This window comes from Macrotis lagotis, chromosome 6, assembly GCF_037893015.1.
Source record: "Macrotis lagotis isolate mMagLag1 chromosome 6, bilby.v1.9.chrom.fasta, whole genome shotgun sequence".
Classification (NCBI taxonomy): Eukaryota; Metazoa; Chordata; class Mammalia; order Peramelemorphia; family Peramelidae; genus Macrotis; species Macrotis lagotis.
The window spans coordinates 132,889,075-132,903,122 of record NC_133663.1 but is presented as its reverse complement, the minus strand read 5'-3'; the positions used below and the strand labels follow the sequence as shown (position 1 = coordinate 132,903,122).

General features: G+C 35.6%; 1 long non-coding RNA gene across 1 annotated transcript in view; it reads right to left on the bottom strand.

The window, feature by feature from the left end:
* LOC141491835 (uncharacterized) overlaps positions 1-14,048 on the bottom strand; it is a 159,646-nt gene that overhangs the window by 124,380 nt on the left and 21,218 nt on the right. The gene's annotated exons all lie outside the window — the stretch shown is intronic.

Sequence of the window (14,048 nt, the reverse complement as noted above, 5' to 3'; positions counted from 1 at the left end):
CAATTGAGTATCACATCTGTGCAATGGATCCTCGAAGTGTAATATTCTTTTATAAGGGACCATTAACCAATCTTAAGTTTATAGGTTTCCTTAAATCTTTTTCATCAGCTGTTAAACTACAGTAAAGAGAAAATTACCTCTTATGAGACATGGGATAGTAAAATACAAAGACTGTGATTAAACGTCAATCAATTAAGGATTATAATATAATAAAAATGCTGACTGATGATTAAAATGAGTACTTTCTGGGAGAATTTTATAAGCAATATTAAGAATTGTTTTAAAAAGTTAGTAGAATAAACTTCAATCACATCATATTATATATGAGGGCCAACTACTAAATTACTTTTTTAGAAGAACAGAGAGAAGAATTATGATTCAGGTGCAAAGATCCCCAAATCAGTATTGCGCCTCTTCACACAAAAGGGATTCTTTGCTCTATCTCTTATTTTACTACAGTCTAACTTCTGGGATTTTAAATCCATTTCTGAATGGAATAAATAACAGAATTTTTGTTTCAGCTGGTGTTCAGCAATCTTGTACAGCTGGGCAACAGTTTATGAAAATGGATCATGTAGTAAAACAAGAGAACAAACAAATACTATCTCAATTTAGGTAACAAAACACTGACTAGAACTTAGGGCTCAAGAAGGGAGCCTTGGGGCCTTTTGTAAATCTATTTCTGCAAACCTTCCTTCAATGGTACCACCACATCAGACAACACTATTGGAAAATGCTTTGAATTTGGATTTAAAGGATCTAAGTTCAAATTCTCATTTACTACACATGGGCTTTTCTGAACTTCAGTTTCTTTGTAAAATGAAGGGTTAGACAAGTGCCCTTCTGTAATTATATAACATCTCTTAAATAATCAAATGCATTCACTGACCAAGATGGAATCATTACACTCAAAATAAGTGATCCACTTTATTCATTTCTCATTACCCACTGAACCAAGTTGCTGAACCACCAGCCTCATTGTATTTAGCTGCAAAGGTGATGAAGTATATAAACTGTTTACTTGCTATTTGACAATCTATGCAATTCAAGTGAGACTAAGTAACATCTCTTTCCTTTCTTCCTTGTTCCACTCTATTGCTTATAGTGAATCATTGGCAAGGGGCCATCTTGCCCGTGTGGATAGGCTTTTTCCTTCTAATTCCCATCCACATTCCAATCTACTCTGTTCCTATCTTGCTTCTTCATTCCCCAGTCTTCCAATACTATTCACTCTCTTACTCCTCTCCTCCCCCAGGCAGATTTCCTGATGAAATGCATTAACCAGGGGCTTTCCAGACTCCAAAGGATTTAGGAGAGTTCTTTGCCAGCTTTGGTGGCATCTCTGAGACTACACTATAGCAGCTGGCTTATATGAGCCTTGAAGGAGTAGCACACGTGGCATCACATTGGAAAAATGGGAGCAGCTGGCAACAAGAATAGAGCCCTAAAGATGGCAGTAACTCAGGGTCTTACTAGAAACCATACTAGAGAGGTCTTGTGTAGCAAAGAAAGCAACAGAACTATTCAAAATAGATAACAAGGAGAGGTGAGAGTAACAACAAAAGCAAAAACCAGGTGGAGATTTTCTTAAACCTCTTGTCTTTGTACAAAGACTGTTTTCTTCTTCTTTTCTATTAAGTAGTAATAAATTTCTAATGTGCAAGCCAACTAGAAATGTACTTTCTTCAAAAAGAATAGGAAAAAATCCCTTCACTGCATGTATTGAAAATGAACATTGAAGAACAGTATAATAACTTATAGAGGATATCTTGTTATCATCTTACATTATTGCTCTTTTAGGTCTTCCTTGCACTTCCTTGGGAAATGTTGAAATACAGAACTCAGTCATGACAAAAGCCCAAGATAGTCAGTGTTTAGTAAATATAGGGCAGGTGACCAGTTCTTGTGGGAATTAAAAAATAAATAAAAAATGGGATTTTACCTCTGAGATGCTTACAATCAAGTTGGATATATAAAAGATATGGACAGGCTTCCTGTATTTAACACTTGTGCAAGGAGCAGCTGGGTGGCACAGTAGATAGAGCACTGGAACAAGAGGACCTGAGTTCAAATTTGACCTCAGACAATTTTAATTGTCTAGCTGTGTGACCTTGGGTAAATCACTTAATCCCATTGTATAAATAAAAAGAAACAAACAGTTGTGCAATAGATTCTTAAAATAGAATATTTCTTTATATAGGACTATAGCTAATCATAAATTTACTTAGAATAAAAGGGAATTTATAATCAAGTACTCCCTCCTCGGTTTTGTGGCTACAAACTTAAAGGTATAAACCTCTTTCTTTGTATTGATTGATTGTTCGCAGAGCCTCCATTTTTAGGACAAGCCAGTCCTTCCCGAACTACTTAGGGCTTAACCTTCACAGGACTTTTTCTACCACTCCCAGAAAGAAATATGCTTTCATTCCCCTCCTTCCTTACCTCACTTTTCAGCTCCCTTTTATATGGTGTTTCTCACCCTTTGGAATATAAGCTCCTTAAGGGCAGGGAATGTCTTTCCACTTTTATTAGCATTCCCAGTGCTAGAGACAAAATAGGTTCTTAATATATGTTAATTGACTTCTGAGAAGGAGTTGAACATGAAAGAGATTATAAAAGAATAATAACAATAAGTGGTCATTATAGAACTCTTTAAATTTCATTGGATCACAGATTTTGAGCTAAAAAGGACACTGAATTCTATTCATTTATTTTATTTATGAGGAAACTGAGATAAATAGAGGTTAAGTGGCATGCCCAGTCATGCAATGAATAAATGTATGAGGTTGCATTCAAAGCCAGGTCCTCTTGATTACAGATCCAATACTCTATTGTGCTCATATGCTTTGAAGAAGGATGAGCAAGTCTCATTGATTGATATAACTGATTGTATAGGAAAAAGATTCATAGGAGAGCACAAGATTTCAATTTAAGGCCTGGGCATCGTGTTATTTGCCAATCTTGTAGCAAATAGTTTATTTTAAAGGGCATTGAGATATCTTCCTACATCAGGAGCATGGTATTGCTGACATGTGGTTCTTCAGGAAGGAAAACAGTGTGGTATAATAGAAAAAATATTGTACTTAGATTGAACTTGGTCTTTAGACTGGCAATAAGATGAACTGTGTAATGGTGGACAAACTAATTTACCCTCTGAGCTGTCCTTATATAGAACTTATCAACTTTGAAGAAGTTAAAGAATTGTAGCCATTATAAAGGACTTTGCTTACATTTCCATTTGGAAAGTCGTGTGTGTATGACCATATTCTTATCTTGAACTCTATGTCATCTTTATCTATGTACACATGTATATAAATACATATAAACTTACATGCATATGAATATCACCTTATTGAAAGTACTAAGGACATCTCTGTAATCCATTTACACCTCATTGAGGATGAGTTATTAAGTATCATCCTGGGAGAGATGATATATTTGGCTCAGGTTATTTTGAATTAGAGCCACCCTTTAGTATTGGATCTATAAAGAAACTGAAAAAAAAAAACTGAATTGGGAGGAGGGGAGATTGTATAAAGACTCTCTCATTTATCCTCTTTAAGCCCTTGCCCCCCTCACTTTGGGATTTACTAATTGCATCCTGGAAGAGGTGGGGTAGAATCAAATTTCAGTTGCATGTGTTCTCACTCAGCTAAATGTATATGCTTTCTATCCACTCAGTCTAAAAGGTGGCAATGGTGGAATCTTTCAACTATGTGTCCCCAAGAGAGGATGAAGCCACATGAGCCCTCCTCCAGGATAGAATCAAGTGAATTTCCTAGATAATACTGAGTTCCTGGACCTTAGAAAGAAGAAAGGGAGTTCCTAGATGGCACTAACTTCTTTTAAATAAGACCATGCATGTAACCCCCTGAGTTAGAGCAACAACAAGTGAATCAATCACATTATGTAGGAGAAAAAATATGGATTATACCCTCTGATCTTGCTGTGATATATTCAGATAGTTCAGGTGCAATAAAAAGGAAGTTGCTTCTTGTTTAAGTTCATCTTTTCTTCAATGAGTCTAATGAATCCTTCATTCTTGAAGACCATGACATCAAGGAGGTGATATCATGCCAAGTACATGAATTGAATTTGAGCGAGGTGGTGCTGTGCTAACTCACTTTCTTCTCCAGAGCCATTTGAATTCAGTGACTAGATATGAATCAGGACAACTGGAGAAAGCCCTGGATGCAAGGCAATCAAGGTTAAGTGACTTGCCAAGGTCACACAACTAGTAAGTGTCTGAGGCTGGATTTGAACGCAGGTTCTCATAATTTCAGGATCAGTGCTCTACCACTGTGCTGTCTAGCTGCCTCTTAGTCTTAGGCTGGTTCTGTAGGGTTTATATAAATCTCTGGGATGAAGATGAGCCTTATCAGACCATTGGAATTTGACTAAGATTTGTATCAACTATATATAGGCTACTGTGAGTCTTAATATTTTTTGTATTTTCTTAAGGTGAAATGCAGAATATCATGTTTATGAGATGCATTATTATGTTTTTACATAGGAACTAGAGATCCCATTACCCACATCTCTGAGAATCTAGACAGTGTCTATAACCTGAGTTTCTCAAAGGAAAATCTGCATAGATGCAAAATGAGGCAAAGAATTATACCTTGGAGGCATCTTCAAGAATGATGTAGGTCTGTATAAACCCAGAGGTTGCAGGTGTGGGGAGGGGTAATACCTGTTTTACCTACCTTACAATGTTCTTATGAGGATATTATCTTATAAACTATAAAGTATAATTCAAATGTCAGATGACTTTATCTCAAGAGACTTTGTCCTGAAGGAGGAAGGCACTAGAGGTTATTCTGTGGTCTAAATCAAGCTAAGGAGGATCTTTCTGAGTGATAGAGATGTTAGCTTACTTCCCAAGCTGCCTAGGTCTCATGGGTCTCCTCAGAATTCAGTTCAATTTTGAGGTTGTCCACAGAAATTCAGTCCATTTTAGGACTGACTCAGAGCAGAAGCTCCGAGAACATTCTATACTGGGCATGCTTTATTGCCTAAACCCATATTCCTGGAAATGAAGCATCAACTGCACCAATATGAATTGTTTGTATTCATCACCTTTTCTAGGATACCAAGAGAAAGTTTTCAATACCTTGACTTATTTTAACCTTTTCAATTTTTCTGCTCTGATTTTCATATTTTATGTCTAGAAAAATGGCATTTTAATTCAATCATAATCATAATTTTGCTCAGTAAATTGGGTGGTAATATTGAGACCCAATTAGAATTTCTGACATGGATGTCAATAATGCAAAGATGTTATAAATCACGAAAATGTCAATATAGATATGGTGAAATTTTTCAGGTATTATGTTATTAAAGGGAGATCCCACAGTAAAAAAATGTTCGTTTACTAACAGACTGACACAAAAAAAGAAAAAATGTGTGGCAAATGATTTTCTAAAACTGGTCATACTTTTACAGTCTTGCAGTCAATTAAAGGCTATAGAAACTTGAGGTTTGTTGAGTTTTAAAAAAGCATGTGAGTTGGCCGAGGATAATTCAGACTTCAAAATTTTCCTCCAAAGTTTTCTTTTTACTTTTTTACTTTCTTTTTACTCTCCATTTTTCACAATAGATATGAAGAAGGGAAAAACTTTGTTGGTGATCTGATGTTATAAAAGCTAAACCAGAATAATGTATGTTTTCCATGGTCATGTATAAGTTCCAAACAAAAGAATTTTATATTGATAGTAATATTCACCAGGTTGTATTTTACTCCCTTGAGCTCTATAATACCACAAAGGCTACTCAAGAAATTTGTGATCTAAATAGGAAAAACAGTGTGGATGAAAACTTCAAATCTCTCATATTATATATGTCTTGGCAGCCCACTGAATTTGTCTGATCATATCATTTTGAGGCACTGCAAATGAACACAAAGCTATTACTTAATAGAGGATTCTAGTGGATTTAGGGTATGAGTATTTTTTCAACTGAATCTTATTATGGTCCTTGTTGAATATACATTCTACCTGAAAGGACTAATATGTTAGTATGTTTTCTGCATGTTCATCTCACCATTCAACTGAGGCTGTTTGTTGCTAGAGACTAGATAACTGTGCTCATTTAATTTGCTTCACCTACCATAGTTTTGTGTTAATGCCATCGTATTTGTTGATAATGAATAAGTATGCTGATGGCAAGGTAACTTGATTTATGGGTTTTGAGGTTTCCCACCCCAGTGCAAATTCCTCTCTCCCACCAACTAAAAAAAGTTAACTCATCAGTATTCCCTGCTAGTCAGCCTGACCAAACTTTTATTTCCTCTAACACCCTTGAGATATGTTTTTCCTTTGCAGTGAAAGATTGGCAAAGTGTCTGGATTAAAGTGAAACAGATTTTAGAATTGCCCTCATTCACAAAAAGCCCTGGAAAGCAGATTAAAGGCCAAACCATTCCCTTTCCTCTTGCTCTTGTGGTCATTTTAGCTGATGTAAGCTATTCTCTATACAGCGATCACAGTCATTTTCCTGCAAAGATTGATGACTGAATGGTCTGACTGCCCTGGTGGTTATCCATCACACATGCCTATGGAAAATCAAGTTCTTGTCTCTCATCCAATTTTGGTAGCAATTAAGTTTGGGTTACTTCCAGGACTAGAGTCTTCTTAGGCCACCCACAGAGAAGTAGGGCAGCTAAAAGGTTTCCTATTTGTTGGAGGATGTTGTGTCTGCTCACCTCCTGGGGCTCAAATCTAAAATTGAAAGTGAGATGAAAAAGTTGAAAAAGTAAGAAAAGAAAATTTGAATGACTTTAGTTTCTAAGAAAGAGGTGTGTCCTTTAAGAGTTTATTTGTAAGTATTGGGGTAAATACCACATTTTTCCATGGATAAGATGTACCCTTTTTCAAAAAAATATTGTATCTAAAAACTGAGATGAGAGTATCTTATATAGTGTTGCAGATTATTTTACTTGCATTTTCCACTTTGTGCTCATTGTTTAGTATTTGTTACCAGTATATTAGGTTATGTTTTGCCACTTTCTGCCCAGAAATAACTCAGAAAAAAAATTTTTTTGTATAGTGCTGAATTCAAGTTAAAAGTGATTCATTTTGCAAAAGTGAATGGAGGGGCAGCTAGGTGGCACAGTGGATAAAACACTGGCCCTGGAGTTAGAAGGACCTGAGTTCAAAGCTTGCCCTAGATGCTTAATAATTATCTAGCTGTGTGACCTTGGGAAAGTTACTGAACTCCATTGCCTTGCCAAAAAAAAGTGAATGGAAATCATGCTGCTGAATGAAAAAAACAATCTGAGGTTAACTACAGGAAGAAGAAACCCTGTTGAAAATGCCAAAGCAGAAGAAGGCCAGGAAAGACAAGTCAGCCAAGTGGCTTGATTTAGAGAGAGAAGTAAAGCTATGGATTGAAGAGCAAAGGACAGCTGGAATTCTTGTATTCTCAAAGATGGTTCAGCAGGAGGCAAGAAGAATTGCTGATGAAAAAAAAGTTCCTGATTTCAAAGGAGGACACAATGGGTGCTTCAAATCATGAAATGGAATGGACAATGCATGCATCCATGCACCGGACTTGCCCAGTGAATGCTTGTGATCAACACAGACCAGAGCATAGGTAACAGAGTAGTCAGAGCCTCTCCTAAGATGATGATTCATCATCAAATGCTAATGAGGACAAGCTAATGGATGGGAGTTTTGACAGTGATGAGAAGTTGTATGAATTTTATGATGAATAAAACTTGAGTTCAATAACTTTATGAAATACATTTTTTCAAATTTTGGGCCCCCAAATTAAGGTGTGTCTTATACAAGGGAATGTCATATACATAGGGAAATATGGTATTTCGCTCTTATTGCTTTTGTTCAATATATCCACAATAAAACAGGTAGTCTCAGCATGGCTACTTATTTGCTGTATGATCCTGAATGAATCAAGGACCCTGCAGTTTCTCCATCTGTAAAAATAGACACAGTAATAATTGTACAAACTAGCTCACCAGTTTATTGTAAGATAAGTATTTTTTATAAACCATGAAGTACTATATTTATTATTATTATTATTATTATTATTATTATTATTAATTTAGGGACATTCAGTTATGAAACTAGCTTTACATACAAAAAGTCTCTCATTCTTTAACCCAACAATACATAACCACTTCTACATAAGTCCTTGTCCACTATTGCTGCCCTTTTACTCAGAGCACTATCTGTATGAGAACCATTCCTGAAAATCATCTGACATCCTCCCCATCCCTCACCACTTCTTTCATACCTTCATTTTGATAGGTCTTTTCTCCCACATTGCGATAGGAGTCAACCAGTTTTCACTCGAATTTCAACCCTCTGACCCTACCATTTCATGGTCTCAGCTCAGAGGAATTTCATGCTTAAGGAGGCTTTGGGCTTATAGAATAGAAGAGCTAGGTAGATGTCTCTTGCTTCTTAGAAGTGATGGATTAGAGGTTCAGAATGAGACATATATTTTCAGACATGGTCAATGTGTTGATTTATTTTGCTCAAATCTACTAATTTGTTACAAAAGAAAGCTTCCAAGGTGGGGAAGTAAATTAGTAGGCAGCAAAAGAGATGCCAAAAAAAGGAAAGAAAGGAGTATTAGTAGATGACTTTGAAATGCACGGAATAAAATAGAAAGGGTCACAAATAAATAGGAGCAATTTCTTTTATCACTTTGTGAAATTTAAAGCTATTTTTGTAGTTTACTAAAAACCTACAGAAAAGAAATTCGTGGTTTTATAAACAATACTCTTCTTTGTGTATTGAATATTTGTAACTATTGTTGATTACTAAGTTAGACATAAAAATTAAAGAGGGTAGGAATTATAGAAAAATAGGACTTAGATGTATTGCTAGAGAAACCTAATATATCTTTAGTGTGTCTTTTGGATTTAACTTGTACTCTTTCAGTTCTTTTGGGAATTTAAAAAGTTTCTACAAAAGCCCTCCTCTAATGCCGCATTATGTTATGAAGGTCACCCCTGAGTGCATGAAAGTTGTGCCAATATAATATAAAAATATAGAAGGTTCCACCAAGTAGGAAATGATTTAAGTATAATCTTGGTAATGAACTGAACATCTAACATCTGAGGAACAGCCTATCTAAATTTAGAGAGGTCATAGTAAGCTTGACTTTAGGATGAGGGATTTTTTAGAATAGCAACTGTTATAGACTAAGTCCAACTACCAATGAGGAAATTGTTGCTGTTTAATTGTTTCAGTTGTTTCTGACTCTTCATGACCCCAATTTTGATTTCTTGAACATAGATACTGGAATGGTTTACCATTTCCTTTCTTAGCTCAGTTTACAGATGAGGAAACTGAGGTAAACAGGATTAAGTGATTTGCCCACAGTCACATAGCTGGTAAGGGTCTGAAGTTAGATTTGAACTCAGGAGGATGCCTTCTTGATTCCAGGCCCAGTACTCTATCCATTATACCACCTTGATGCCCTAAAAAGGAAAACTCACTTCCTAATTGGGTCAATAGAGTCTTTTCAATTACAAAGTCACAAAGATTTGGAATACTGATCTATGGAAGAATGGGTTAAACAGGTTCTTATGGATTGACTCTAAGAAACTAATATTTCTAACTTTCTTTTCCATCTGGGAAAGTGACCTAGATTCCAAACAAATGACAATAAAACAAATATTGTGATACAAATCAACATAACAAAATGATGTTCTATAACAGGAAAATCAGAAATTATTAGCATAAGTTCGTAATTTTAAATTAGAAGGACCTGAGAGATCTTCATTTTACCAATGAGGGATCACTAATACATTGAATTTCAGAGTCAGAATCCAAAGAAATTTTGACAGAGAGAGCATTACACTGAATTGGTAAGATGAAATCCAATTGGGTCAAATGTAAAGTCTCAAGTTAGGATTCAAAAAATCACTTTTACAAGTGTAGGAATGTGGGGACACAGAGTCGACAGTTATCTTAGTGCACTGTGAGTTCAATACATGATTTGCCAGTTTGTTATGGACACCAAAGAAGCTAATTTGATCGTGATCTATATTGAGATTTGTAGATTCTAGGAATGAGGGGATTCTGTCTCTTTTAAACAATGGCTCCAAAAATTGACCACAAGAACTGGCCAGAATGAAGATCTGAAGAGCATTTGGAGAATGAAAACTAGGATGTGAAGGTCTTTGGGTATATATATATATATATATATATATATATATATATATATATATATATATATATATATATATCACATAAGAAATGGGTGAAGGAATTGAAGATGGTTTAATCCAGGGAAGAGAAACCTCCAGGGAGGTACAATAGCTGTGTAAGTATTTAAAGGGCTGTTGTGGAGAAGAGAGATAGCATTTGTTTTATTAGACCCCTGAGAGTAGATCCACAAGAGATTGGTGGAAATTTCAAAATGGCAAGTTTAATCTTCAGATGAGAAAAACAAATATCCTAATGTTTAGTGCTATACAAAAGTAGTATCTGGCTGTAAGGGGGAGAGGAACAGTGAAGAGTTTCTCTTCATCTTCTTGTTGCTGAGGTTTTCCATTAGTGTCTTACTCTCTGTGAACCATTTCCTTGGCAAAGATATTGGAGTGTTTTGTCATTTCCTTCTTTAGATCATTTTATAAACGAGGAACCTGATGTGAATAGGATTAATGATTGACACAGGGGTCACATGGCTAGCATGTGTCTGAGGCTATATTTGAATTCAGGGAAATGAATCTACCTGACTCCAGGCCAAGCTTGCTATCTACTCTACCACCTAGATGCCCTTTCTCTCATCAGAAATCTTGAAACAGAAGCTAGGTGACAACTTGTGAGGTATATTATAGTGGGGATACCATTTTGAGTAGGTGTTAGAGCAGACTATGACTAAGAGCCCTTCTAACTCTCAGTCTGATTTTGATTCTGGCCACAATTACACTACAGCTTTGCTTTATGGTTCAGTTGAATGCTGTCATAACTGGAAATCCACAGGCTGCAGTTAACCTTAGAAAATTGCATTCCAAACTGTGGACAAATCAAATGATGTACTGTTTCTTAGAATTATTGTTCTTTAGAGCCCTATGACCTTTTACTCTTTCCTCCTACTGCTATGGATTGTCTGACAATATTTGCTGAGATCAACTATTTTTTCAAACATGGTAGGATTTGAAAGAGGAGAGCAGATACTGTTTTCTAGGTTACTAGAATTTGCTTTCTTCTGTGACATGCTACCTGATGATGACATAAGATTCTTATAGGTACTAGTAAAATATTATTGCACTGTAAGCAAAAAAATGACTCTTTCACCAATCCTGAGTAGAAAGCTCTCAGACCATACTAAGATTAACCATGCCTCCCTTGAAATGAGTAGAGTTGTCTGTTACTACAAATGTGTCTACTATTTGTTCCACAGAGAATCTTTCTACCAGCTGGGAGATGATCAAGTCTCTTGAGGACAAAGAACTATGTCATATTATCTTTGTATCTCACTAAACGTTCAAATTGTATTATAACCTATAGGTACTTAATTAGATTTTTGTGATTGAATGAATGATAACATCCTTTGGGCTAGTCTAGCCTTCTTAACTACATATTTTTTTATTTTAGAAAGATATTGTTGAAGAAATGCTCATTCATTTATGGATTGGTTGTCTTTTTGAGTCCCTTTTAATACTAAGACTCTATAATGCTAAGGTACATCATCACTCCAAGGATATTTGCCACTGGTATAAACAGTTGTATCAAATCAATTTGTAGTATTTCCTTTTTATTTCATATAGATATTGAAACCTTTACTTTCATTTAGCATTGACTAGAAAAAAATTTAAAGTTAAGAATATTTTCAAACTATCAAAGTTTTTATTGTCTCATGATTTCTTCATATTATAGCACTTCTACCCAGCCTCTAATCACTTGTTTCCTGTCAAAAAATATAAAATTCATTTATTCAAATATTTATTGAAGAATTACTCTGGGGCCATAACTGTATTTGTTGCTATGGAGGATTACAAAAGAAGTATAAAGAAATTAGCCCCTCCCTCAAGCAGTGTAAAATCTAGTTGGGCAGGCAAGGTTAACAAAAATGAAACAATTAGAGGGTACATGGTAGTGATGATTGAATGCAATGGGTGTTCAGGGATGAGAGAGAAGTCGCCATGGATTGAAGTAGTCACAGAAGTCTATTTTTGATGATTAAGAGTATTTATTGGAACATTGAAAGAGGCATGGAAGCTGGAGATGTAGACGAGGAAGGGAAATATACCCATAGACTGGTGGATAGATCTCAGGAACAAAAGATTGGGAGCATACAGGAGCCTGGCATCTATAGAGGAGCAATGACAAAAAGTGACTTGCCAAGACTATGTTGGGGAACAGTTGGGGATAAAGTTGAATGCATTGAGGATGGAGCATTTATGGCAAGCTTCTGAATGCCATTGGATGCAGCTGTTGCAATATGGCAATAGAAAGCTACTAGATTCTTGGTTCAAGATACATGACAGAAAGGTATTTGAGAAATTACAGGAATGATTAGAGAGTGGAATAACTAGAGTACTGAAAATCAGTTTAAAGGACATTTCAATAATCCAGACATGAAGAGATTGAGTTCTAGAAGTGGTAGATGTAAAAATGGAGACTGAAAGAAGTGTCAGTAATTCACCAAACCACTTCTCAAGTAAGATTTATTTAAAATAATAATGCAAGGGAGCTAGGTATAGAGTTTGGTCCTAAAGTCAGGAAGACCTAAATTCAACTATGGCCTCATACTTACTAGTTGTATGACCTTGAGCAAGTCACTTTATCCCACTGCCTCACCAAAAACAATAATAATGCAAAGCAATGGTTTTCCTCCATTGTCATTATCTGTCCTTTGTTCAAGAAGAATCCCACAGATATCTTGAGGGCTATGTCATGACTTTCCAGTAAATTGGATTCAAGTGAGGCAGAGCTATGCAAAGTTACTCAATTAACTCTACACTGATAAACATATCAAAATAATCTAAATTTTGCCCTTTCAAAAGCTTTTAAAAAAATTTTTGTACTTTGATTTAACTATGTTAAGATTTTGAGATAAAAGTAACTTTAGAAGTCATCTAATCTAATCCATTCATTTTTTCAGATGAGGATACTGAGGTATAAATTGGTGATGGAAGCTGCCTATCATCCCATAGATAGTGCAGCCAAGATCTGATTCTACATCTTCAGATTCCAAATCTAGCACCCATCCCATTGAAGTTTGTTGATAATGATTAAAGAATGAATGAGGGGCAGCTAGGTGGAGTAGTGGATAAAGCACTGGCCTTGGAGTCAGGAGTACCTGGGTTCAAATCCGGTCTCAGACACTTAATAATTACTTAGGTGTGTGGCCTTGGGCAAGCCACTTAACCCCATTTGCCCTGCAAAAAAAAAAAAAAAACAAACCTTAAAGAAAAAAAGAATGAATGAACTTCTTAAGGTATTTACATACCCAGGTAATAGCTTGCTTAGCCATAGACCAAACTAATTTAAACCATTTACAGGTACCATATTTTTAAATACAGACATACTTCAGACATGTATATTTCAATTATGCTTTAGATACTAAGCAATCCCCAAATCAATAAAACAGAGTATTTTGTCTCTAATTGTTAACCTGTGGGTTAATACATAATTGGAAGCAATTATCAATATTCCCCTTTTTTAAAACCCCATTATATATTATTTCTGTAGAGTACCTGGCTTCAATTGGGAAAGTCCCATGAATTTTCATAGGTTCTCCAGCAATGTTAAATGTTTCATATTTATTAATGTGTAAATATTTAAGAGCCTTCTTATCCGGGAACAACCATTTCCTCTCTGACTACTTCTCCATCCAAGTCCATCCTTTCCAATTGGCAACAGAGAATTTTTAGATGTATTTCTTATTATAGCATTACCACAACAAGCCCAAACATCTTCCTCTTTTCCTTCTCCTGACATACAGACTCATAATGGAGCTCCTTATTAAATATACATGCAATCCCTTGTTGCATATAAATGTGCCTCATCAAAGAATCAGGGAGACCCTACAACTTGCCATCGATTGGTCATAAAGACAGTGCAATAT